General features: G+C 41.3%; 1 protein-coding gene across 1 annotated transcript in view; it reads left to right on the top strand.

The window, feature by feature from the left end:
* The window catches only part of LOC139823005 (uncharacterized), a 64,906-nt gene that overhangs the window by 14,595 nt on the left and 27,025 nt on the right, over positions 1-23,286 (top strand). The gene's annotated exons all lie outside the window — the stretch shown is intronic.

Raw genomic sequence — 23,286 nt, forward strand, 5'->3', positions numbered from 1 at the left:
TGTTTATTTTCGGCATGCCGGAGTCAATCAGCCTGGGAACGATTATGTAATCGCATTACTATGTAAGCCGAGAAACAGCACGGATCAGAGAACTAGTCAGACATGCTAATCAGTATACCGGGCAAGGTTAATTTCAACAGTTAGGTACTTTCCGAGTCCGTGTTTACTGTTGCTACTTTTCTCCCTTTCTATATTGACAAGTTCTACAACAAATAATTCGGAAATTTGACTGTAAAGTCAAAAGTACGTGACGTTAATACATTTAATTCGCCTAACTAAGCTTTGGTATCATATTTCAGAAATTAGAATCGAATCGAAGACTCACATATCTATTCGTCCTATTTAGCGGTAAACTACCAAGTTTCATTAATATCAAGATCGCATTGAATGCTATATCAAGCGGAACGTATAATCGCATAAGGAATGCCAGTACGCCTCTAAATGTAGAATAGGGCCAACACTTGTCAAAGAGAGACAACATCACGTTAACAGATATGGCTGTGAAACAATCTTCTCGGCGAAGATGTTTGTATAGTGGACGCGATTTCCTACGAAGACTGTACGTTTGTTGGAGTCATCGCCGGCAGCGGCACCTTCGTCCTCTCCCCATCTTCATCGTCTTCCTTTCTATTTCGATTGCTCTTCTTCCCCGAGCGCTCTTTCGGACTTTTACCTTTTGCATGCGTTTGCCGAAGAATTTACGAGCGTAGTTTGTGACCCGAGCCACCGGGTGCCTCATCCCTTAATTAAGGATTGTGCCACCGATGTGTGCCGTCCCCCTATGATACGTGGATACGTCTCTTCTTCGCGTCGCAATGGCGCTGGCAACCTTGACCTTCCTCCGACCTGTATACGACGAAGTCGCAGAATAGTCTACTCCAATCTTTACTTTTTTAGCAAACAAATATTTACACTTACGTTGCTTACTTAGGAACACTTGGAAAATCGCTGAAGCTTAAAGAATTGTTTGTTGGAAACTTTATATTTAGTACGGTTTTGAACTACATTTTTGAACTTGGAAACGCTATGAAAGTTAAGAAGGCGTAAATTGTTTAAACGCAAAACTATACATTCTCGTGTCATGATGTTACATTGTTGTCGCGCAAAGAGGTAGAGAGTAAAAGAGAAACATTTGTGTACAGTTTCCTAACAAAACAACACTATTTGTATTTGGAAGATAAACTGGGCGGATTAATAGCGCGCCTGGCTAGGATGCATATCTTTTCGACGCTCCGGGGCGCGTTCCTCCGTCAACGAGTGTCTACTCGCGTGATTCGAATCATCGAATTATATCAGCATGCGAATCGCTTACCCACCGCCCACGCACCAGCCAGCCAGGCAGTCGCTTCGGTACTCGCTCGAGAGGATCGAGCGAGAAGGGAAGATCGTGTCGAGCACACCGAACGTGGATCCTTAATGCGGAGCGACTACGGGCGACGAACCGTGAGCGCCCCGTCTAATGCCTTCTAAAAGCATCCTCCGACGCGCAGGCACGCGGGGGTGAAGTAAGGGTGGCTCGGACGAGAGAAAATACGAGAAGCATTAGCGCGCGCGCGGCTTCGGGGAGCGAAGTGAAAGCGGAATTCGAAGAAACGAGAAGGTGGCGGTCGGGGGGCAGGGGCAGGGGGGCAGGGGAGAGAGATCGGGGAAGTAGCGTGCGGAAGCATTGTAAAGTAATTTGCCGAGGCGTGTCCAGGGAGAATCGAGAAGTCCTCACCTTCCTCGTTCCCTTCTCGTTCTCGCGACGCGGTCTCGGCGGGAGAGGAGAAGAGAGAAGAGGAGAGGAGAGGAAGCAGCACCGACGACGCTCTTCGACCATTACCGTTCGCGCGACGCCGCCGCCCTGCATGGCTGTCGGACAGACGGATGAATGGATGGGCGGATATGCCCGCGTAGTGATGGTTTACCGAAGGGGTGGCTTTATTACGCTCGTCGGTTTTCGGCTCGGCCGGGCGTGAAACGTTCAAAGATCGCACCCGCGGTGACGATTTTGAAGAGGGTTGGCTGCGGCACGAAAGAGCGGTGAAAAATTGCGGCGTGTGCCCGGATGCTTCGCGGTGTGCCGTGTACAAGAATCGTTTTATAAGGCAATATATTCTGGATTTAACAATTTGAATTAAATATTTATAGACACTTTTTCGATTTTAAAGATTTCTAGTTTATATTTTATTTATCTGCATTAACTCTTTGTATTATATATTAAAATAAAACCTATATGTGCATAAAACTAGTGGGTCTTGATAGAAAAGAACTACGCGAATATTAAATTAGAAAGAAATAACTCTCAATTAAAAATTTATGTCATTACGTCTCCGATATTTTAGTTTAAATTGTTATAAAGCGATTCTGCTATAGACGATTTTTAAATTCATGTTGCCGAATTACTTCTTCTTTCGAACTCTGATGTTTACAACAAATCAGAGTTGAAACGCAAAACTGTATATCTCAGAGATCTTATCCTCGACAAAATGTCCGAAATTCACCCTCTCTTAGAGAGCCTCATGCCCGCAGCACGCCCTATTTTCGCCAGTCGTCCTTTCGGCTACCGCTACATTTTCGCCGAAAGTATCTACGGGCCTATGAAAGCGCTCGCCGAACCGTTAAGTGATGCAAGGCACAAAAAGGTTCATTCAGGAAACGAGAGCTAGAACAGCATGCCCTTCAAAAGGGCGGGAGGACTTGGACGAGACATGTTAAGTAGCTGCCTCGCACCGCAGGCGTCGGTCGTCAAGGGTCGTCAGTCCGCCAGAGATTGGATCGCTTTTGAAGAGTTTACATCGTTTTCCCGAAACGAAACCGCAAAAATGTCAATAATCTCAGCTGGGTTCCAGCGATTGCTCCGCCCGGGAGAATGTATTTTTTCCCTGGGCGCTAACCGGGTTTCCGGTTGCGGTGAACGTGGAAAACTGCTAATAACGGAAAAATTAATGTGTTATTATAACTCTATGAAAAAAATATTATTACCAGCACTAAAAATCCACAAAAAACCGTAACAGAAGTTTAGGCTTGAATTAATAAAGAAATGCATCACATATGTGTAACACGTCAATTCTTATTATGAGAACCCAACGTCAGACGTGTATGACAATTTCAATTATCTTGTCCTTCCTTTCTTTGTTGCTGAGAATTCTGAATGAAGAAAGACTTTTTTAAAATTATTTCCAACAGTTTGTTATACAGGTTTGCAACTATCGACAAGATTACAGTGAATCTTGTTTTTCTTTGATATTTATATATAATAAGATACACTCTTACTACATCCGCATTAATAGTCTGTTATTGAACATTAGCTAATAAAGAAAGCATTCAAAGCATCTACTATTAATACTACGAGATGCTGCAAAACGGATGCAGATTCATACTTTACATTCCGGCAGATGTTTTTGCACATTATTTATCACTAAACGTTCTTCATTAGCTCCAACCAGTTTTTCGACGTGACAAGGAAATATGTTAAAAAATCCATGCAAATCGACGACCGCTTCATGGCCGATCGCAAATCGCGAGCCGATTCGTCGCCGTTGCTGACAACAACGACAACGACAACGACGACGACGACGATGACGGCGTCGCGGTTGTCCAGATGGAAACCGGTTTGATTTCGAGCTCGCCGTCGTAAGACGCGTGTAAGACGCCCGCTCAATTATTCCACCGTAAATCTGAGCGGCAACGAACCCCGCCGGCCGGGCTGAAGCGATCCTGGATCCAGAAGTCGGCGCGAATCGTTCCGGCTGATTTAGCGCGAGGGCCGCCGTAATTGAATATCTGGATAAGAGCTAGATAACGGGCTATCATTGCACGTGCACGCGTTTACTTTGACGATACCCCGCGGGATATGTTGTCTCCAATATGCGACAGATGTGGAATGCGATCACGAGCGAGCGCCTTCATTCGCGTTGCTGCATGCTCTTTGTTCTTAATCGTGTGCCAAACACACTCGAATTCTCAAAATGTTTGGTCAGAAAACATGAACCGAGCATTTTAATTCAGTGTTCATAGCATGTTTTCATAGCAAAAATGTCCTATGCCTCTGACACGGCCCACGTCATTGCCTATTCAAGGAATTCTTCTACCTGCCAAAACCCGCAGAAATACCGTTACTTCGCATAGCTCTTTTGAAAGAGAGATGCACTTAATGAGGAGGTCTGAATATGTATGAGAAAAACTTCAACAGTAAATGAGTTAACAGTATAAATAAACATATACAATATATATGAATAATATATATGTATTATAGATGAATATTTTTAAATAATTTCCTTGAGAATTATTGCCTGTAATATTTCTTTTTCTGCGAATGCTATAGCTGCTATTAGTGTCGCTTTATGAATTTTAGAGCGTATATATTTTCTTTTTTATCTAGATTTCTAATAATATAAACGTTGAAGATAGAAATGTATTTATATTATTAATAGATAAAAAAAATTAGTAGATGAAATTATGTCTCGAATAAAACAATTTTTAAACATTTCTTTGTTTTTATTTTTAGTAGATCAAATCAACCGAGGAGACATCAATCTCCATGCATCCTTCCAAATCGATAGGGAGATCTCTCTAAACTGGATCTCTCGCTTAGAGCTAGTCACGAGTCACGTTATAGCCTATGAATGAAATTCAGGACTACGAGCGAATCCACACTGGGTGATCCCCGAGATAAGTGACTTAGATTCTCCCGCATCTCTCGATAACGCCTTTTAACGAAATCCCTTAGCGCGACTTAGTTGAATCACCTGATCGTGAAGGGCACTCCGGCACCTCCGAGCAGGAAATATAAATTAATTCGGGGCCGTTTTGAGGGGCGAAAGTCGTGACGTAGTAGAGGGTGGGCATCCATTCAGGGCTCCATTCATTCGTTCTAGCTACAGGACTATAAATCCTACGTTCTCAGATTCATTGTCCAGTTCGACGATCCCTTCGTGAGAACCGGACGTATGGGCACTTTTTCTCGCGTATCTATTTAATCCTTCGCGCACTTGTTTCGACGATAAAATATAACGTATTTGACCTACCAAATATAATAACAATAATGCGGATCACGCGATCGTATTCAAAGTCTGAAAAAAATAACGCAAGTTGATGTTTTGACATCTAGAGAATAACGCCAGTACAAAATGTCTTTTAAAGTTAAACATTTTTAAGAGTACGAAAGAAAAGGCTTAGCTATGTAATTAAAATATTTAGTTACATATCCTTTAAGAACATAATTAAAATTTCCTATCGCGTTTGTCCAATTGCGTGTCGCTTCAGATTCAATTTAAAAAAGATCGACGTTCAGAAGTAGGTGGAAAACGAATTGCATAAGTTTTTCAGAATTATTATCGCGTCAAGGGAATCTCTTTCCCGCTCCAATTCGTAGATAAAATCTCGGCATTCTATTAGCGGTTTGTGCGCAGAGCGATCTTAGTCATCTCCGTACCAATAAACGAGTCGTTTGTCGATAATTAACTACGCCGGGAGATAATAGAAGTCCCTAGAGACGCAGTCATGGGGAACATCCGTGAAGACTCCACCGCAGTCTGGCAGCAGAACGAGGAGTCGTTTCCTGTCGATACTCTCGCTGTTCTCCTCGCACGTTGTGATGCACACGTGGCGCAATACGCGTCACAGAGAAAAGGGCGATTTAATCCTATTGGGAGTGCTAATCTTTGCGCGCAGGAGAAATTCCCCTCCCACTCTGCCAAAACCTCATAAACCCCATGACGTACTGTAATAATAGTCGGATCGCGCCACCGACCGTGAAAATAGGCCGGACGATATGTCAGGCCTCCGGCTCGCCCTATCTTCATTTTTCACAGCCGTCAATTTGTCATCATCGAAAGAATAAGTGGCTCCTATGGCACAATTTCTGTGGGACATTTTTTATAATTTTCTTTTTCTCTTTTGCACGAGATTACTTTCGCCGATATAAATTTTTTCCGAGACAATGGCTGCGACAAAAGGAGTAATGTAAAATGTTTGTTTTATTAGTTGCTATATGCACTTAAATAATATGAAACTAATATCTATTTTTATGAGATTAATGAGATAATCTTTAAAGCGTTGTTTTAATTGGCACTTTAGTTACGAATGCATAGGTATCTGAATTTTGAGTTTAAATACGTTTATATACGTTTGTGGATAGTCACATACAAGTTGAAACACGCCCGTGAACGAAAGAAGTTGAGAGAAGTCTCTGAACGCGCGATTGGCTCTCTGGCATTTCTCCTGTTGGATACAGATGGAGAAACCGTCTTCTCGATTCAACCACGATGTTCGTGTTCACGGCCTTGTCTCCGGTCTCCTTTTCAGAGGATGTCGGAGACAGGTTGGACAGGAGACGCGTGAGATGGAATCTAATCTAGAAATATAAGAAGCCATTTCTACATTTGAACATTTTCGAATTCCTTCTAATATAACATTTTGATGATTTTATACTGTTCATCTCATAAAAGAATAGTCCATCTACAAAGGATAGGTATATAGATATATTTGATTGAGAAACGTTAGAGAATCCAGCTGAGAGTTTGGAATTTAGACCTTTCAAATTTTACACTTCGCTACTGTGACTTGAAACTTGAAACGCTAGGAAAAATTGAAATCTGAGGAGATTGTGATTTCGATTGGGACGACCGTAGTGTCAAAAGTGCCAAACATTGAATACCGTGCTTGCACGGATATGACAGGCGGGAAAATGCAACCTGTTGTGGGAAGACTCAAGTCAGCACTCGAGGCCGCGATCGATTTCAGAGGAATACGACGTATCTGTTGCGCGCCGTTGTATCTTCATTCTCATTTTGACTGAATAGAAGACAATAAAAAGAGAGAGAGAGAGAGAGAGAACGTTTCTCCGTCGGCAGATCGAGCAGCAGTTCAAAAGGGATCGTCCGCCCGCCTTGAATATTCGAGCACGTCCGCGTGGCTCTCGTCCCGGTCAGCTTTCGAGAAACGAGGCGAGACCGGACAGGTTGACGCGCGAGATGGAATCTGCGCCTTACGAGGGACGCCCGCAGAATGTATTCTATGTGTCGCCGATGTCAAACGGTTAAAAGGCCCCAAGACACGCCCGACTCGTGTATCGCGACGTCTAAAGCGCATCCTATACGCCCTGCCCGCGGCGTCATCCGAAGACTTCTCCGAGGACTTTGTACGGGAGGAGAATCCTCCCTCTCAATGCACTCGCGACCGTTAATTATCACGACTCCCCCTGCAATTGCTACCTCTTTCTATTATCGTGGCGGTTGTTGAAGAAATATTTTTCATAGTTTTCCTTAGTTTTGATAGAGGCGACGGAATCCTAATACCTATGTATTAGCCTCCAACGCTGCGAGACTGTAATGAAAGATGAAGATCCATTCAAATGTCGAACCTGTCCATCGAGACGTAAATTTCTTGAAGTCGGGTTATTTTTCTATTTTTGGGATTTATACCTGAATTTTTCTATCTTTTTTCCGTGTGTGAATCGGTTCTTCTGACAGGTGAATTCTCGACACATTGTGTCGAACTAGAATAATATATCTGTCGCGTCTCGACCGGTGTCTCACGTCAGCACTGTGTCGCCACGATTCTTAGGACGTTTCCCTCCTTTATTTATCGTTCTCTCGTCACTTCCTCGGCTGCTGATGATTCTGGATCCGCGTAAACACGTAACTCGATAGGAAATTGCCGGAAAAGTCGCCTCGAGAAAATATCTAGTTTCAGCGTTTTTCCGATTTCCGAAGAGGCGGAGATGAATCGAGGTGTTCTTCGAATATCGTGTAATATGTATATTTTCAGATTAAACGATTAATGGTTAATGGTTATTCGCATAATTATATTTTTTTTATGTATCGAATACGCTTGTGAAAAAATCAGTTGGAACTAAATAATAATTTCGAATGTTACAACACAAAAGTTTCTTCAAGAAAATAATTGTACGTGAGAATATTTCTTCTATGGCTAAAAATAATTAATAATGAATGCCGAATAGATATATAGCTTAGATCTATTAACTATTGAAACAGGTAGATTCAATGTCCTAAAAAGAGAAGATCGTCAAACTGTTATTATTCTAATTCTTATTATTCCAAGTGTCTCTTGAGATTTTTGTTATTTCTATTGAGTTCGTATGCATCATCCAATATGTCACCAGACCTAAGATCTCTTTTTCTTTCTTTTTCTGCATATTGCATTTCATAATGTACTGGGATTTCAAATCCCCGAAGGTTGGACATAATAAATAGACATTTTCTGCAAAATAAATAATCTGAAGATGATTCGCAAACTGAACTGTGAACCGTGGTGTCGTCAATTCCATTCTTTTATGGAAATTGGATATCTGTCAAAACGTGAAAAAGGCTATATATAGAAGAAAATCAATATTAATTATACATGTCCCATCGATGTCCCAATGGGATGTTTTGGAAAAGCTGTTTGTGAAAGTGTTGATCCTATCATTCCGTTTGAGAACCGTGTGAAAACTAACACGAGAGACTGGTAAAGGGGTTCCCTGTCGACAAATATTAATTATTATTTGTATTATTAGATTATTATTAATTAAATATTTTTGAAACTGCAACGTTCTAGAACGTACTTTATAACAATATTTTGTGCAATGTAATTGATTACAAGCGGACTTACATATATTTTGAAATAAACACGATTATATTATCTAGCTATCGGCATGTTAACATTTAATTTTCTTAAATTTTAATATAATAAGATTTTTAAGAAATAGGAATGTTATTGAATAAAGATGATTCTTTGGCAGCGGGCTCCAATTAAGTTTCAAAGATTTAAATGTTTTTCATATTTTACTGAAGTGTAATGCTTTAGAGTCACTGTTTCGTAATCTCTCTACGGATTTTCATATAAAAGAATAAGATGATACATCAATAAGATGATCGTCGATTATTCGCGGATAAATTGAGATATAATAAGAACTTGCTATATGGATTATCCGCAAAAATATACAAATAAAGAAACAATACTCAAAATGATAATATAAGCCATGAAAATATTATCGTAATTTAACTTCAAAATTTATTAAAAATTGGTAGCATTTTAGCATTATTATAAACAAGAGATGTCTCAACCATTCTAACGCCGATTATATACATTTAAAATTGCACGAACTTTCCGGGGGAGGAATATTTCTTTTTCGACACGCGTGCATCTTTGAAGAAATTCGTGGTATAATATAGAATAGAAGAAAAAGAGGACGAAGGGGGGGGGGAGACCAGGCCGTGACGGGGCCCGTTTGCGTCAGTCTCTAAACAGACCGCGTTTATACTCGTCGATCATCAGGAGCCTGGGTAAACAGCGTTTACAGGGCCGACACAAACGAAACGCCAAATTGTAACAAACTGATCTATAACTAAATTACACGCTGTACCCGTCCCGTTTCGTCGCCCTCCGCGCGCAGCTATATAAACACGTCAGCACGCCGCATTGTGCGCGACTCCCGAATACGGATATCGAAGCCGCCTATTGTCAGGTCCTCGCAGCGTTGAGAACGCGATCGCGTCCCGTACTCCCATTCTCTGGACGTGCGTCCCGCGTGCTTGTATGCGTGCGAACAGCGTTCCTGACGGCGGAAACTCGGCAAAATCGGTTCCCGAGCATGCACTGTGCTGTGGTCCCAGAAGAAACGTCGTTTTCTTCGCCTACCTCCTTTTCCACCTTTTCGTTCAGTTTTCTTTTGGTCTCTTCTACAAACACGGGTGTTGCCGTGAGACTAAAGATTTTTCTGCAATGTAACGTTGAGGCCTTTCCAACGCAATTATCCTACAATAGACAATAGGTAGACTTTTTTTAATTTATACATATAATCGTTGGAAATTTAATATATAATGTTCTATTTCAGAATCTACTAACTTCTCGAATACCATAATATAACGACATCTTTTTCTTATGTGAAAATGCGTAAGAGATAAAATCTTTTTAAGTTTACATATGAGATAAGTCGCGGGAAGATGTCTGTCATAGCAGTAAGAAATATTATATATAGAAACATGAACAAACCAATATTATAGTCACAACGCTTCGGAATTTTTGCAAGATGATATTTAAGCTTTCACATAACAGTGCTGAAAAAAATAACTAAGTTATCGTAAAAATGTTGTAATTCGATTATGTTTATTTATGCAAAACTGACATCTTGCCCCTATACCTGGGAGACGATGCAAGATACTGAGGAACATGCAATACTCAATAAATGAAGTGTAATACAAAAATTGCACGTCAGTATTCGTGTATAAATAAAATAGTTTGTCACGTTTAATGGTGTTTTTCCCGAAGTGGCATCTTACACCAATGACGAGAGGAGAAGATGCCACTTCTGACTCTTCACACACACGCACGCACACACACGGACACACACACACAGTGTGACTTATCTACACCTTAAGTGCAATTTTCTTACCTGATTCTATGGAACCTTATGTACACGTTTGTTTGTTGTGTGGTGGAGTCAAAATGGCGGATAACTGCAGTACTTTGTCTAACTAGTAACTTTATTAACGACTAGAAAGCATTATTATCTATCGGATAATGAACGAAATATTAACAAAGTGGCATCTTCTCCCGACTTACTTTATAAGTTACAAGTTTTCTTGGGAGTTTTCTGGATCCTCTTTATCTGTTATATATACGGAAATATACACAACCGTTTGGAAGCACTATCTTCTTAAGAAAAACAACAGTGGTGCCAATACTTCTAAAGAAAAATGTTGTATATGAGAAACTACCTTGTGTTTTAACTATTGAACACAGTATTATTTGTTCCTAATCATTTTCCAAGGAAAAATTTTATTTGAAGAATTTTATTGGCACCACTGTTGTTCTTCTTAAGAAGGTAGTACTTTCAAACTTTTGAACGGTAGTGTATATGTTCGCGAAAGCCCCGAAACAAAACTTTCGTATACGTGCAAATATTTATGTGACAATTAAATTCATTGGTCATGAAAATACGCCAAACATGAAGATCGGTGTATAATAACATTCTATTACGCACGTGTCAATGGATGACAATTGTGGATCGAGGGATTCTTTTGAGAGCCGATTTTTGTTCTCGAAATCATATGACCTTACACTGCGGTAAGATTAAACGAAAGCCCGCTAATCGGTACGTAATCTCAGTTTTAGCTCCCAGCGAAGCACGTGTTCGACACTTCGCGAGTGCCAATCGATCCCTTCACAAGGAATAAGCTATCAATGCGGAAAATCTTATTTATACACATGAAACATCACCTTATTGTTTCGAATAGTCCTCGAGCGATTACACAAATTGACATTGGCATTTTCGCGGAGGAATTTTTGGAAACGCGTTCGCGTATTTCTAATGCAGATCTGACAATAAAAGAAGACAGTAACATAACAGAAATGTTATTTTCCAAGTAGATTATAATAGAAATGGCATTTTTGCTCCAAAATAATTTTCATCAATAAATCGATTTTGAATACCGATTGAATGAGTGAATGGATATAATACGAAGTGAGTGGTTGGAGAAACATGCGGAAAACGGCTACATAAGGTATAGGAAACATTTTATTCATCCTGTAGCGACACACACGTTCGACAAATAATAAGATTACTACTTGCGTCTCTGACTGAGTCGGAGGCTCGTTATTCGAGCGCAGCATCCGGTCGAAGCCGGGAGTTTGGTAACGAGCTTTACATAGAAATGTGGGCGCGCGGCATACCTGGGCGATCAAAGCGGTCACCGCGCGCTATTCACCGACTCCCGATACTTAAAGAATCGTCAACGGGTCCTTTAACCCTTACCGAGGAGAGGTGCGCCTTTCGATCGAACAATATTTTTAGCCCTGCATTCGGAAGCAAATAGGTGTGTCTATATATAGATACAGCCTATCGATGATAATCCGGGCGAGATCTCGGGAAATCTTTCGGTTTCGCCAATTAGGCTTTTCTCTCTCTCTCTCTCTCTCTCTGAGAAAGCGCCAGGGGAGAGAATCCGAAAGAAACGAAGGACGAGAGATCGTTATGAAGGGACGAAGGTATGTAATGCCTAAGGGAGAAAGAGCCGCGGCGCTTCTTCCCGCCGGTGACACGGGGAGAGCCCAGTTAACGCGACCTTTAACCAATTCATAGGCTCGGGTTAAGCCGAGGATTTGCGGCTTACACTGATGGTGTTTACCACCACTACGGGAGATTTAGCAGTTTCTGCGGCGAACCGGCCGCGACCGTGGACCACGCCGTACCCCTCTGGGCCAGGTAGAGGCACCTCTGCGCTTTGGCGCTTTGCGGAAGCACGACAGACGTGATGCCGCTTTTCCGTCGCTTGGCCAAACTGCGCTGGCCGCCGCTAACCGCCGCTTCATATATCATCCGGTGGACCGTATATTGTTGTCCGAGCACTTGAAATACTCTTGAGAAAATTAGGTGGAAGCGCGGATATAGCTGTTAACATTTGGCGATCACATTGAAATACTTATTTTTGGCTACCCAGTTTATATACAATACTTATGTTTAATTGTGAAGATTGAAGAAATATGTATAATATACGTTTTTTTAATATTATGGACGACATCGATATGTCTCATACTAAATTTCCATATTTTTTAGAACCCATTGTAAGCATGCGGATTGTGACGGAGCCAAATATTTAAGGTTTGTGGGCGTGGTGCCAGCATTAGGTACCCGAAGTGTTTCTCGAGTCCTCGAGAGCTCGCGACCGCTAACATGACTACAATACTCTTGCCGTTTTTCCTCGCACAACAAAGAATCTCGCATGTTTTATCAACAACTAATGAGAGCTGTCAAACAAGTTGTATTTCAAAGTTGCCCGTTTCCGGATCGTCGAGAGTTACGATCGAATAAATCCGCGCGTATGTATACAGATGCATTCCGTAATAGCGAGTGATAACGGAATACATCAATGGCCGGCCATTTGATGAAAGGCATCGAGGAGGTTAATTGGAAGCCTGGGGAAGAATTATAATGGCGACGATGACGCACGGACGGGCACCGATAATTCGTTATGTTACGATCATTTCGTAATGGTGCCGGGCCGCGTCTAATGGCCGGGAATCCGTAGGTTCCCGCGTGCGCGTCGTCCTTTCACTTCTTTCCGGCGCGGGATTCTTCTCTCCCGACCAGGCAAGGGTACGTTACGTGGCCGTAAAAATATACCGCTATTCCGTGAAAGACCTACCGATTGCCCTTTATTGCCAATTGTTAGCCTCGCACCGTTACGCGCGAGTCATACTTAGAATATTCACACATTGCACGTACGGGGTTGGGAGATCTCGGAACTTTTTAACGTCACGAATTACAACATTTTGATTAAGTGCTCGTAGACGTTTTTCACGCGCGAGGAAGCGTGGCCTCATGCGCGATGAACGCGCGGATAACGTTAATCGCAGCAAGTGCGCGAGGGATAATGCTAGATCTCGTAATTATTTAATTTATCGGCTCAACTGACTAATAAATCAATGTTCACTTCAGAATTAAATAATTTGCGGACTTTGTCAAATTAAAGTGCGCCTCTTACAATTACTCAAATGTAATAAATCATGGGATAAGTCGTGTGTTGTGTTATTATCGACTCGTATGTGAGATTGGATAATAATTGATGGCGCTTTGTGCTCTCTCTCCCGTATCGTACAACCGTGATATTTTATGATCTTTACGGTATTTTAGCAAAGCCGCCATGTGCTTAAGCGACATTATAACAGAGCAAAATTTCCGGCGAAATTTCCGCGTGCAGATATAGCGCTAAGGCGATGGAGATACGCGATGGAGTGCAATCTTTCGTCGACGTCATTACCTAGCGTCCATTAGGGCTCTCACAAAGCAGTCTCGCTGCCGTGCCCAGAGCCTTTGTGCATTCTATATACACCCAACCACCCACCCACGTGCAGTAAGTTTTCTCGAAATTCACGGAACTGAAAGCTCCCACTTACCCCTCTCACGCTTTCTCCTCTTCCTCGCGCGCCTTTCCGGGGAGAGCTCGCGCAACGTACGCCGTTAATAACTATATACCTTCATATATGTGCTTTGTACATGCACAAGCATTTATTTCGCGTCCGTAACGACAGTGGCACGTAACGAAGAAAAATATACGACAGGCGCTCGCGCTCGCGTTCTCGCTCACAAAGACGAGCTCGTTGGGTATCGCGCGGATAAATATCGCGCACGTATAATTTACACTGAGCGTCTTAAAAAGGGGAAAAATTACCTCGCTCGCAATTAATGCGAGTTTCACTTCTGCCCTAATTAAACAGTATAGCAGAGTAAAGCTGCTTCTCTCGTAGCTTTCCATGCTCTGAAATTGAACTCGATCTTTAATGTCGAACGGTATATGCATACACACCGGGTGATTCAGAGCACCCGTTTTTTTTCAAACATGTGACATGACAGGGAATTAGAAAAAAAAATTTACTACTAAAAATTTTCGCTACTAATAAATACCCAAAAAGTAATCATTGATGACGGTTCTGTTTTTCGAGACAAACCGGAACTAGGTGCATCTATGATCAGTTTTGACATTTTAAATAGAAATATGGGTCGAATGGGATATTTGAATAGAGCTTTGAAAAAGAAACAACTTTTACTAAAACTTAAGAGGGTATTCTGGTTTGAAAATTAAGTCTCAAAAAGGTATCTTACAGGAATTTTCTGTAGGAAAACGAAAAAAGCTAATAAACTTCGCATGTTTTTTTAGCCTTATTTTAAGAATATATTTTTATTTTCTAAGTAACAAAAATGCTTTTTTTATGTTATATCCTGGTCACTAGGACCTCACAAAGAAAAACGCATGAAAATAATTCTAGCTGTTCCAGGTATCTGATGGAAACGCAAAAACCAAAATTTTTCTTATTCAAGAGAAGTGTGGCTATCGTCTGAACTAAAACATTAAACGTTTATTACTTTTTTCTTTTAAAATATTAACATTTTGAGGAAAAACTAACATTTTTAATAAAAAGGCCTCTATTTTATCTAGAATGGAAATATTGGTTTAGTTCTAGTTCAGACGAGATAGCACATATAGAGCCATCTTCTATAAGAGCATTATTTATTTTTGGATCTTTGCTTATCTATTAGAGGTTTTTTTCGTTATTTTGATAAATATTGTCTATCGCCAAAGCTTGTAATTCTTTTTTTAATACTCTGTATGCAAATATATCAACATATTTATTTGTCGAACTTTGACGTCGACTTCTAGTTGTCGACGTAAAATAAGAGTCCCCGAAAATATCCTATTTATCTATAATTTATCTTGAAATTTTACTTTGAGGGATATTCTCACATTTGAAGAATAATATTTATATTATATTTTTCTTCAAATCTAATTGGGTCGACAATTTTTCGATACCGGTTAATTTATCGGAATCTTCCTTCGCGGGTTTATCCAGGCGGCAACGGCGACGTAAACGCGTCGGAGAAAAATATTCTCGCGCCCGTGGAAGTCTCGAACGCATATGAGGCACACGCACGAAGAGGGCCGCGCCTCTAACACGCGTGTGCTCTTCTCACCGCATCGCATCGGCATACCTGTCGGTCGCCGTGGCCAGGTAAATATGTGGCCGGGCCCGCGGCACATATGTATCCGCACATAGCAGCCCAGTTGGGCCCTCTAATGATGATCTACGGTTAGCTACCGCGCACAGCTTCTATAAACCTCCTAATTTCTCCTCTATAAATTCGTCGACCGGGGGGGGGGGAACCACCCGCTTCCTTCGCACGCTCGCCGTTTCTTCTTCTGCCCGCTCGCGTTCTTCTTGATCTTTTTCCCCCCACTGGCCCCCCTCAAGGGCCCCAACGATCGGAGGTCTCAGTGAGGGCCTCTCTTTCCCACCGGAGCCGTCATAAATGCGCGACTGTATTTAATATTTCGCGAGCCTGTGTGACGCGTATCGTTTATTATCGACCGCCGCTCCCGTGCCATGGGCCCCGCGAAGACAGTGGGAGCGGGAGGATGAGAAGAGAATGATCCTGTGCGAGAGAACGAAAGGCGAAACGAAAAAAGACAGAGAAAAAAAGAAGAAAAGAGGATCGCTCTTAGGACGAATCCGATGGTTCTGCGCGAACCGAGGAACCGAGGAGATACGACAAAGGCGACCGTGAGACTCGCGCGTTTTTTTATACCGGCCAGCTGAGAAAACACTGTTCGAAATGTCTATCGACGTTTTCTCCTTCGATTTTTGCTCCTTCGAACCGCGCTGCTCGATCGTCGATCGATCGAGCGGATCGCGAGAACGTCGTTGGAAACGTCACGAACGGCGAAACACGTGTCGGCAGATGGTCGTAAAACGACGCGTTCGCGAAGACGCGAAGGCGGCTCGAGGATTTTAACACGAGGAATGAAGAGGGAAACGCATCGCGCGCGTATCCGCGGCGTTAGAATTTAACGAGCACTCACGCGAATCGTGAATTACATCGGAATGTCTAGTAGATCCATGGTCAGCCGAGTACGCGGTATAAAAATGCCAGCATTATGATTCACCCCGTATTCCCATTTGCGATTGTATTCCCGTGAAATCGTCGCCCGCCGGCGCGACGCGACGATGTCCATTCGATGGCGGTGGGCGAGCTATAGCGGGTAATTTCGATAAATAACCGCGCACCTCTCGCGCATTTACGTGTTTGCACGAAGGTACGAAGTTATGCGACGAGCGATGTCGTGCTACTTGTAGCTAATGCGGATGCTGTCGGAAGATATATGTATAACTCGCGCAGCGAAGCAATAACGCATTCCATCGGGGGAACGAGATGTTGTTGCCTCCGTTGTACCTCACGATGCAAACATCAGCGAGGAATTCCCGTTCGCGAATACCTAACTCGCGAAGTATATAGTTCGACCGATATCTCCGGAATTTGGAATTGAAGTGTGCGACGCAGAGGTGGATGACGAGAAAATGTGGTGTGCGCCCGTAAACCGGTTGAGCGAATATGCCATTGGAATTCGAGTGAAAGTAATGAAGCCAATGGGATAAATAATGCGAGAATGATTGTGGAACGAGTTGCAAAAAGATACGTTGTTAAATTTTTTCATTTCTTAGTTGACATATCGCAATTATTTTTCCGGTCGTTAATCTTGATATTACGTTTACATCTCGATTCATTGAAATTTCTAAGTTTTTGACAAATCACCCAATAATTGTCATTTTAGTCCATCTAAGGCTAAATCTCATAAATTACAAATGCTCGCATGAATATTAACACATTCATCAAGCATTCCGTTTACGCTTTATCGGTCATCGATGACCGTTAAATAAATATGCCACGTATTTTATTTTTATGCGATTCAATACTATAAATTTACTACTACAAATTAAATGCTTCATTGTTCTTTTTAATATTATATTAAATAATTCGATTGGTGTGAATGAAAAATCACGTAAAATACGCTCGGCGGTGAATGTGTTAATATGCATATTGGATTCATAAAACATTACTGAGTAAGATTAATTTACTCACTAATTAATTGTCGATATTTTCAGTAAATTATTAGAATTTCTATAAAATATTTCATAAGTAATTTCCATGTGCCAAAGATCCGTTAGCTTGAAATTGTTAATAGATACCTAATCAAACTCTTGGCATTGTTATCGATCCACTGCGCAGAAATACAGTAGTAAAGTGAAAGCGTTTATCTTGGCAGTGATGTAGTTAACTTAATTGTAAGAAACGACAATATAATTTTATTGCCGTTTGAATCAATGACTTGAAAAATGATTTTCGCCGGTTAGTGTCATCGACATTTCTTAGCACACTGGAAGGTTTATCAATTTATTATTTGCGATGTAAATAGTTAAGAATTTGAAGATCTTTCCGTCACATGGTTTAAACTGCTTAAAACTTCACGCGCGATAAGTCAAGATAATGTATTATAATACACCCGTGTAATTTTCTATTTTCTCTCAATATACACAGTCCGCGAGTTTCGCTGTGTCTGTTGTTTAGACGGGCAGGATTGCAAGTCGAGATGCCGACAAAGTACGATCCCGGCGGTACAGTACAGGAGAAATCGAAGGGCGGATAGGAAAGCCCCGGAGGAGGGAAAACATCAGGGCGGAGCTTGAACACGCCGGGAGGAGGAATAAAACGCGCAAACTCGCAACGAGCGCTCCTCTCTTTCTCCCTCGCCGCCGTCTTTCTTCCTCTTGTCTTTCCTCCCCTTCCCTTTTCCGCCGTCTCTCCCCCTTCGTGCGAGTCACCCCATCCGGTTTTCCTCTTTTCACTTTTATATGGATTTTTTTAGCCGCGCGCGGCCCTTCTTCCTCTCATTCGTCGAGAGCCCTGCGCAAACTTGATGCACGAGCCCTCCTCATTTCTTCTCGCTCTCTCTTTCTCTCTTGCAATCTCCGTCCTTTTTCTCTCTTTATTTTTTCTTCCCCTCATGAGTGCTACAATTCAGTGGCTTTAATATCTCGTCTATTTCTACTCCGTTAAAAGTGGTCATCATCAAGGTTCTTACGTTGCTCCGCTTTTCTTGAATTGTTCCTTGTTATTGTATCGCGCTTCTCTTCAAAATTCGCTCCGCGTGAATCATATTCCGTCATCTGCTCCTGAGAGATATTACTTCTTTATTATCGTAAAACCGCGTTTATATTTCATGTTGTAAAATCTTTCGAATGTCAAGTGTTATTAGCATTATTGGGTCATTATTAGAAATATATTAGGTGGAATACTAAATTTCTAATAGGTATTCTGTAGCTTTAAAAGAGATAAATCAATCTCAGATTCGTCGGAGAATATAATGTATGTATATAATGTGTTGTTTTACTTTTTCTATACCTATATCCAATCTTTTTTTCTTTGCGCAATATATTATATATTTGCACGTATATATTTACTATTATGTTGAGATTGGGTGGTTAGATTATACACGCATAAGGTTGCGCCGAGAGATATTCCACAAACCCGAGGGCAGCAGCGGAAGCGAGCAGGACGCTTTAATAATGGCGACTTACGGTGTGCAAATCGAAGTCCGTGCGCGATTTTCCACGGTCGTTTTGCTGACCGTTCCGTCTTGACTTCCCTCGAACCGGTTGTCGCCCGTAGGAAGTTTCTTTGTTAACTTTTCTTTCCTCTCAATTTATCGGGGCCCCTTCCAGCTCCGGTAACGAGTCACGCTCGTGCCACGCAATGGCGACCGCGACGGCTACTCGTGTATGAAACGGAGACTGCTCGCCGAGTCACACGCGGTCCCCCTCTCTGCCCCCCTCTCTCTCTCTCCCCTAGGTGCAAGCTTGTTATAATCCGAGAATTGATTAACTTTCGATGCGTTTAGAAGAGTCAAAATGTACACACGTGCACACAAATAGCGTGCATTTACACTTATTAGACTGGGGTAATCAAATCTGGAACACTATTTCAGAGGCATATTTTCTTATTGTGTGATTAATTGCAAAGTTCAAATTTGCAGAGAACGTAAGAATCAATTAAAAGAATTCCAGTACAGTCATTTACAATTTAGAAGCCTGGAGGATTATAAAGGGTTTCATTAATTATCACATAGGTTTCTTCTCGGTATTAATGTGACATTGTCATATCAAAATTTTTAAAATCATCAATTTGATTTAAAAAATATATCATATGTGTCTAATGTTTATATAAAATAATTAAACAGACTGTATAAATGTGGATTAATTCTAGAATATATATAGACTTTCCAGAATTTATACTAGAAATGATGTCTAATCTTCTTCTCGCTAATACACGCTAACAAGTTATAGAATTTTTGCTCGAAAAGTAGAAGTGATTTAACATTCGTCAACGGCCGCTGCGTTGAAATAAAAAAAAGAGTTGCAAGCCGTCAGAGATTAATGTTACATCTACCTTGAGGAAGGTTGCTGAAATCACAGCCGTCAGCTCTTTTCAATCCAATTAACGTGAGAGGATTATTTTGGAAACACCGGCTGTGGCGACATATTAAAGTACCACGATCGTCCTTTGCAGCGAAAGGATTAACCCATAAACGAGCGTAACGACTCGAAGCGCTTTTAAAGAATGCGAAATCGCGTCCTCGATGTCGTTTAATCGCTCGGACAATCGTGGCTCGTACTTCTATCCCTCCTTTCGTAGAGGGGGTATGTCAAAGTTTTTCCGGTAGTATTCGCGTTTCACCGAAATCGTCCCGACGGCGACGACGCTAATCGGCTTTCGCGAGCTTTGAGGTGTTTAACGTCGCCGGCGCGATTTTCGCGGAAGTAACACCGATAAACCAGCGAAATCGAATATCGATCGTACCGTCCAATCATAAGATCGTGTACACGGAAGCTATTGATTTCAAGTTTTCGCGCGCGATCGAAACCTCATTCCAAAGGATGACGTCGCACAAATGAGAAAGCATGAAATTTAAGCATACCGAATGTAGTGACCTTTTGCTGGAAAAAAATATTTATTTCGTCGCAAAAATATCGCTGCGAAGTATCTTAATGAATGATATGTTGCTTTCATTTTTTGCTTCCTTAATAATGTTGACTGAAATATTTCCTGGTGACCTACTTCTTCTTTTTCGTAAAAATTTTTAAAAAGAATGGTTACCAGACAGCCCAGCTTTTTCCCAGCTGGAAATTGTGCGGTCCCTCAGGGTATACCGTTATGTTCGGTTTTGAAGACTTGAGGATTTTCCACGATCTTTAACTATATTCAAAGAGAAGAATGGACGAAGGTATAGAACGGGTTTTGACAGCATTCTGTCCTTTTCATTAGACATGGTAGGTAAACATAATGATCGTAAAAATTATTACGAGACGCGCACCTTACGGTTCTTGGGATTTTAATTATTAGGACAATAAAAGGTCACATAATGATCCTCATAATATAATCTGTAAACAAAGATTCATCAAATTCACTTTGCGGTACGTGTATGTGTGTGACCAGGTTAATGTTTATTTACTGAATATTTATAGATATGCGCGGCCAATTGCGTGTGTAGATTGTCACGAGAGCGATCGGGGACTTGCGTAATCGCGCGATAAGCACCGCGTGCAAGACAGAATTCGCGCATACGTTTACATATTTTAGAACGGAAATCGAACCGCGATTCTTTATGATCTCCTTCATGGCGATTTTATTGTCCGCTGCAACACTTTAGCATTAGAAACTACTTATGCTTATACTATTTAACTCCGCTTCAGACACGACCTAGGATTAACGAAGAATAACGTAGAATAAATTATTCTACGCATACAGGATATTAAGAAACGGATACTGGATCTAAATGGCATGTATATAATATTCATGAGATTAAATAAAAAGTCAACGCAAGTCGAGTAATTCATTGTACTCGCAAATAGAAATGATTGATTTTGGTGACGCAAGCTTTTGGTATAATCGATAAAAATAATATACAGTCGAGTGCATTAACGTTTTAAGCATTATTGCTCTGCAAATAATTATCGTTCCTTTAACTGACTTAAATATGGTTTCGCTTACAATCGCATGCATTTAAATTTTGCTAGTATTTATCTACTAAAACCGCGCTATAATAAATCGAAACGGCAGCATTAACTATACCCCGATTTACAATTAGAGTTGCCACTTCTCTGATGGGTTGCGTGAAATGTAAAACATCTTACTGTGAATTTTTAATAAAAGAATAAAAATGAATTTGGACAATTCTCTGAGTGAATGAAAAGTTTAAAAAGTGAAAAGTTTATTTCTGATTTTTGACATACTTTGTGACCTTATCAAGTTATAAGTATAAGTTTGAATATGCGTGAAAAATAGTAAGCTATGGAGTACTAAAAATAAAATAAACTATATAATTTTGTTTTAATTTCCATGTATGCAATTGGATAATATCAATGAATAATGGATATTATACATTAGAGTATTTAAATAATTTATCTATGATTTTTTGTCTAATTGTTTCAGTTGCTGCGACATTAAATAAAATATATTTTATTTGTTTTCTATTAAATATTTAAATATGTTTTTTGCTTTAAAAGGATTTATGTTATATAATCAATATAACTTTTTTGTTTTGGCAATTTTTATAATAAAACGCTTGATACTCATTAACTTGTTTCTTTTTATATCTCCGGTCAAACGATCGTCCAGGTAGTCCTATCTACAACTCGTAGAAGATTGAGACACGGGCACGAAGCCCGTTGCAAGTTATTATTTTCACTCGCACCACCCCGGGGAGATGTATACCAGAGTATACCTATACGCGGCAGAAATGCCATGCCATGCCGGGGAGTACGACTCCGAACGAGGTTTCCTTATCGTACGTCGCAACACTCTGTTGTTTAGCGTAACGCGAGTATCCGCGGAATTATCGCGGGGCTGTCGCTTAGATTACGAACGAGTACACGATGCGCGCAGCGCGCACGGGTGTGCGACAACAGGCCGCATCGGGGTAGGACGGTAGGAGCCGCACGCGCGCCATTCGCGCGTCCTACTCGTTGCACACGGGAGTTCACTATCTCTCACTCAATTTAAGCCTCATCCGCCGTAAGCGGATCGGCCAAGCTGGCCTTTTAACGTCGGATAGTCTCGCCTCTCGCGGCTGCGCGCGGCATAGACGCCTATAACAAACATTATCCGCCATAATGCCCCCGTGTAAACATACCTTGCCTATGTGCCGCGCGTCTGCCACTCGCTTCCTTTCCCCCGTCCCATCCCTCTTTCCCGACGGGATAAAAACGTACCTTGAAGTTTATTTAAGCATTTAGCGCCGAGTTAAGTTTCACGCGGCTAAGCCGACTTTTCGGCACGCTTTCCTCTTCACTTCATTCGATACTTCCGGTTTAGCACGTGGCGCGACGTTGACCGTAGATTCTGCAGCAGACCTCGACTCCGAGGCGCGTACTTTTCACGCGCCGCAACGTAAGAGAGACGATTGAACCACTCCAGTTCGGACCAACAGTCGTATTTTCACGTGTCAATCATGATATTAATGCGTATCGATCAATGTCGATTAACGCGTTTTTGTTTTTCGAGCTTCTTACAAGGGAGGTCCACCTGAATGTTTTAATTTGTTTTTCAATTTCGTTGGTCTTACCTAAATGCAGCACCTTTCAAAGTATAATACGCTAAGGCCATAGGCCAATATAATGCTTAATAACCAAGAAATAGGCCTATGACACTTTCAACAAAAAATTACTTTTTTCGAGCACAAGAACGAAACTTGTTGTTTTCGGTTTCTTTTGGACGCTGAATACGTCCAAATAGAGAAATTTGGCAAACGATCGATCGTATTCAGCGTCCAAAAGACTATCGAAGTTTCGGTTGGACGCACTGTCAACACTTATCTAATCTGATAATATAAATGTAGAGTAAAATGCAAATATCTCGAATGACAAAAAATATATATTTTTCCAAATAGTACAATAAAGTATATTAGGGGATTT

The sequence above is a fragment of the Temnothorax longispinosus genome, chromosome 12 (genome assembly GCF_030848805.1).
Source record: "Temnothorax longispinosus isolate EJ_2023e chromosome 12, Tlon_JGU_v1, whole genome shotgun sequence".
NCBI classification, from domain to species: Eukaryota; Metazoa; Arthropoda; class Insecta; order Hymenoptera; family Formicidae; genus Temnothorax; species Temnothorax longispinosus.